Here is a 6,000-nt window from a genome sequence, read left to right as displayed (position 1 = left end):
TATATGTGTGTGTGTGTGTGTGTGTGTGTGTGTGTGTGTGTGTGATAGAATTATAAGACTGGGAAGTTGAAACAACTATGATTGATATGCTAAGGGCTCTAATGCAAAAAGTAGACAGCATGTAAGAACAGATGAGTAATATAAGCAGAGAAATGGAAAGTCTAAGAAAAAAATAACTAGAGGTCAAAAACACTATAATAGAAATAAAAGATGTCTTTGATGGGATATCAAAGAGTGGACATGGCTGAGGAAAGAATCTCTGAGATATGTCAATTGAAATATCCAAAACTAAAATGTGGGCTTTCAGCCAAGATGGTGGAGTAGGTAAATGTAGTAATTGCATTCTCCCACAACCACACCAAAATTACAACTTCAGAACAACCATCATTCTGAACTTTCTGAAATCTAGCTGAACAGATGTCCTATAACTAAGGAATACAGAAGTCACATTGAGAGTGGAAGGAGGGGGAGAGACACTGAACAGGCTGGTCACATATCCATATGTGGCAGATGAAATCAGGAGAGATATCTCAGTTGCAGGGGTTCCTCCTGAGGAGCAATGATCCCAGTCCCACACCAGCCCAGGGCTCTAATGTCAGGAAGAGAAGTCCCCCATAACGTCAAGCTGTAAAAACCAGCAGGGAACTGGAGAGAAAGTTAAGTGAAATAAGCCAGTCAGAGAAAGATAAATATCACATGATCTCACTCATTTGTGGAATATAGAGAACAACATAAACTGATGAACAAAAACAGATTCAGAGACAGAGAAGCATCGATCAGACCGTCAAACCTTAGAGGGAAGGTAGAGGAGGGTGGGTTAAGGGGAGAGATCAACCAAAGGACTTATATGCAAGCATATAGGCCTAACCAATGGACACAGAAAACAGGGGGTAAGGGCATGAGTGGGGGGTATGTGGGGATAAGAACACATATGTAATAACTTAATCAATAAAGAAATTTTTAAAAATAAAAATAAATAAAAAAAAAACAGCAGGGATTGTGGCTTAGTGAGATGATCTGCTGCTGAAGTCCCAGGTGATCCTCTTAAAAAGCCCGTGCACTGACCTACTCAGACTCATACACTCTGAGCTCCAGCACTGGGGCAGCAACTCAAAAGGTGCCAGGGACATACTGGCTTCAGGGTAAAAGCTGGAGGGGCAGCTTTCTCTAAGACAGAAGTGGTGGCAGAGGCCATGGTTCCCTTGCTGAGCTCTCCCTCTACAGAGCTGGCAGCAGGCACCATCAACCTGGCTCACACTATTCACCCTGCCCTAATGATTCCCTGAGACCTCACCCTGAAGTAGGACAGTAAGAGGCTAGGAAAATACAAACAATTTGGACAGCTTGCAGCCAGCTTGTGAATTGCAAGGCCTTATCTTCCTTAACTAAGCAAACTTAAGAGCAAATGGTTTATACCCTCCTCCATAACTAGAAAATATATAGTTTAAATCACTCTGGCCTGGAGAAATAGAGAACAAAGGCCCAATTAATGCCATTTGTGCCAGCTAAACAAGGACAGATGAAGTTGGGGAACAAAACAAAAACCCCATTAATGCCAGACAGACCTAAGATAAAAGTAAGACAGTAAAACAGACCAAAAAATAACCCAAAACTCCCCTATACACTCATTTTAATGCATCAGCATATTAAAAATGCACCTGGAAAGCTGATGAATATTCTACTGAAACCCTCCCCTAAGATTCTTGCTTGTATGGAAAAAAAATGGATTAAAAGCCCTCAGGACAAAGATTCAATGGGGCTTGCTCTAGTCTAGAGCATGTCCACATCCCTTCCTGGGCATGAACTTTTTCTTTCTTCCTGAATTCTAAGGGTCCCCACAAGACTTGCAGCCATAGGAGTGGTGGGCAGTGGCAGCTTGACCAGGGCTCACCCCTGATGCTGTCTCCAAGGACCCCTTTTTTCTGACTTCCCAGTGAGCTAACAGCAGTTCCACCTTGGCTCACTTCTCTCCTATAACATTTCTAGAGAGCCAAAGCAGAACACTGCCTATGGTCTCCCCTGCTGTTTCTTCTATCCTAATTTCTTTCTTTGTTTCATTGTCCCCAACATTAATAAACATACTCTCAAACCTATCTGGATTCATGTTGCAAAATCTTTCCTACATGAAGTGAAGGACCCACACGTTACAGGTCAGCCTGAGGCAGACCTGTTCTGGCCGGCCCCTGTCCAGTAATAGTCCCACTCAACGTGTGGGCTCAACCAAGCTGTTTCTAGTATCTTTTCCATAGAAATGGCCTTTCTTGGCTCATGCTAAAAATTTCCTAAAATCTTTAAAATAAGCAGCATCTGGCTTGGGCATGCCCCTGACCTCTTACTAAGTGACCCCAGCCTGGCACTAGTGACAGCCAGACTTGGTTCACAGCTTGGTCTCTTCTGGGCACCCTCAAGCCCAGCACAAGTAGCAATCATCTTAAGATCTCTTTGTAGCTCAGGCTGGCTGGCCTAGGGAAGGCACAGGTGGCAGCTAACCTTGGCCTACACCTATGAGAGACCCTAGAGTCAGTGCCCCCAGTGGACAGCTTCAGACCACATTGAAGCACCATCCAACCACCTTCACAAATGACACACTCAAGGGGAAGATTATTGAGCACTGGAACCCTGTTGAAGTGACTCCACTCCATGGAGTTGGCCCTGAACAGCAGCTTCTCCATTATGGTTGCAGCCCATCCTCAAAGCTGATTGGCTGGAAGGTCAGCTAATCATGTACCAATAGCAACCAAGGCTTAACTACAATAGGAGGGAGCATGCAGCTCACATGAGCAAAGGGGGTGCACCTGGAATGCCCAGCTCAGGTGACCAGGGAGACTGTGCCACTAGTCCCTACACAGCACCTACTATATAAGGCCACCCTACCAAGACTGGGAGACATAGAAGCTCTACCTAGTATACAGAAGCAAACACAGAGAGGGAGCCAAAATGAGGAGAGAAAGAAACAGAACAAAACTCCAGAAAAAGAACTAAACAAAATGGAGACAAGCAATCTATAAGATACAGAGTTCAAAACACTGGTTATAACGATGCTCAATGAGCTTAGGGGAAAAGCAGAGGAACTTAGTGAGAACTTCAACAAAGACATAGGAAACATAAAAAAGAACCAGTCATAAATGAAGAATGCATGAAGTGAAATGGAGAATACCTTACAGGCTATCAACAGTGGAGTAGATGAAGCAGAATATCAAATAAGAGATTTGTAAGATAATGAAGCAGTAAATACCCAATAAGAACAGCAAAAAGAAAAAGAATCCAAAAAATGAGGATAGTTTAAGGAGCCTTTGGGACAACTTCAAGTGTACCAACATTTGCATCATGGGGATGCCAGAAGAAGAGAGAGAGAGCAAGAAATTTGGAACCTATTTGAAGAAATAATGATGGAAAACTACTGTTACCTGGTGATGGAAATAAACATTTACTAGTAAGTACAGGAAGTGCTGAGTCCCAAACAAGATAAACCCAAAGAGGCCCACACCAAGACACATCATAATTAAAATGCAAAAAGTTAAAGACAAAGGAAAAATCTGAAAAGCAGCAGGAGAAAAGCAGCTAATTGCCGATAAGGGAGCTCCCATAAGACTATCAGCTGATTTCTCAACAGAAACTTTGCAGGCCAAAAAGGAGCGGCATGAAATATTCAAAGTGATGAAAAGTAAGGACCTACAATCAAGATTACTCTACCCAGCAAAGTTACTGTTTAGAATTGAAGGACAAATAAAGAGCTTCCCAGACAAGAAAAAGTTAAAGGGGTTCATCACCACCAAATCAGTATTACAGGAAATGTTAAAGGGACTTTTTTAAGAAAAAAAAAATACATGAATAATAAAATGGCAATAAATACATATTTATTGGTAACTATTTTAAATGCAAATGGATAAAATGCTCCAATCAAGAGGTATACATTGGCTTAATGGATAACAAAATAAGACCCTTACATATGCTATCTAACAGAGACTCATTTCACATCAAAAGACACACAGAGGCTGCAAGTAAATGGATGGAAAAAGGTATTTTATGAAAATGGAAACAAATGAAAAAAACTGGGGTAGCAATACTTATACCAGACAAAATAGACTTTAAAACAAAGGCTATATAAAGACAAAGAGGGATCCAGCAATTACACTTCAGGGTATTTATCAAAGAAAACACTAAATCTAAAAGACATATAAATCTATATGCTTATTGCTGCATTATTTACAATAGCAGAGATATGGAAGCAACCCAGTGCTCATCAATAGATGAATGGATAAAGAAGTGGTGTATATATACAATGTAATATGATTCAGTCATAATAAATAATGAAATGTTGCCATCAGCAACAACATGGAGGAACCTAGAGGGTATCGTGCTGGGTGAAATAAGTTAGAAAGACAAATGCCAGGTGATTTCACTTATATATGGAATCCAAAAAATAAAATAAACAAACAGAAACAGACTTGTACATAGAGAACATTTTGACAATTGCCAGATTTGCGGGGAGGAGGGGAGAGTTGGGTAAAAAAGGTGGCAGGATTAAGAAGTACAAATTGGTAGTTATAAAATAGTCACAGGCTTGTAAAGTACATCATAGGGAATATAGTCAACAATATTGTGATAACTAGGTATGGTGTCAGATGGGTACTAGGTTTATTGGTGATCATTTCATAAGTTATATATATTTATATTTAATAATGAGGTTATACACCTGAAACTAATATAATATTATACACCAAATGTAACTGAAACAAATTAAAGTGAAAGAAATTAAATGTAAAGAGGAAAAAAACTGATAAAAAGACCAGAATAGAGTACCAATGACTGAGAGACAACTACAAAAGGTGTAACATTCATAATGGGATACCAGAATAAAAGAGAGAGGAGGAGGAGGCTACAGGAGGAAGAATAAGAGGTGAGTGGAGAAGCAGACATATTTGCAGCAATAAGAACTAATAATTTTCCCCAACTTAATGTCAGACATGAATTCAAGATCCAGGAAACTCAGAGAACTACAAGCATAATACATGCTTATCTTAGCACTTTTACATTCATTTCTGTGGGTATTTGATTAATATTTTATCTCCCATGCTTGAATGCATATTCCAGGTGAGCAGAGACTTTATTGTTTGCTCATAATCATGCTCCCAGAATACATCACAGTGCCTAACCTTTGCTTGGGTATATAATAAATACTTATTGAATAAATAAATCTTTTAAGCTTTGAACTCATAATTGGGAAATAAGTTTGGTATAAAAAGTTTATACATATAATTCCTCTCCATCCTATCTATATGAAGATGAGTTATTCCCCAAGCAGTTAATGAGCTGCAGTTTGACACTCATCTTGAGATTATCCTGGCTTTTTTATAGTTCAGTGTCATCTTGTACATTTACCTGAATTTCTTGAACATTTCTAACTTGTTTAGTACAATGTTTTCTGTATCTGTTAGTTTTCATGAATACTATTCCAAACATAGTGTTCAATTCCTTGGGTGGAAAATATGAAATACTTGATGCTCATAAGTCAACCAGTGGAGGTAGAAAGATTGCAGGGCCAGGGATGAAGGTGAGGGAATGGAAGAGTTTCTCTTTGGACTCAAACTCTGTGGATTTAGGTATTAGTTTCAAATGAGTTTACTTAACGCCTGAATCTGTTTCTGCATTTCCAGAAGTACTCACAGTATTAGAAACACCTAAAGCTTAAAATAGTGTGAGAATTATTTGGGGACATGACTGTTGAATTATTTTTTTAAACTGTACAGTAACACAAATTTACATAATTATCTAAATTCTATAGGGTTGGCGTGAATCCTAAAATAGGAATGGGAGCATGGAGGAGGTCTCTGACAAAGTCTTATAATTTGTGGATAATTACTTTTTACGGTACATTTCTATCTTGTTTTTTAACTTGTTTTTTTAAATGAATAGTGGAGTAGTTGCAGTAGAGAAAGACATATCTTTAAAAAGAAGAAAGAGAGGAGGGAAGAGCACTTTTAAAATACTACATTTAAC

Source organism: Myotis brandtii, unplaced genomic scaffold (assembly GCF_000412655.1).
Source record: "Myotis brandtii unplaced genomic scaffold, ASM41265v1 scaffold613, whole genome shotgun sequence".
NCBI classification, from domain to species: Eukaryota; Metazoa; Chordata; class Mammalia; order Chiroptera; family Vespertilionidae; genus Myotis; species Myotis brandtii.
Note: the sequence above shows the minus strand (reverse complement) of the source record.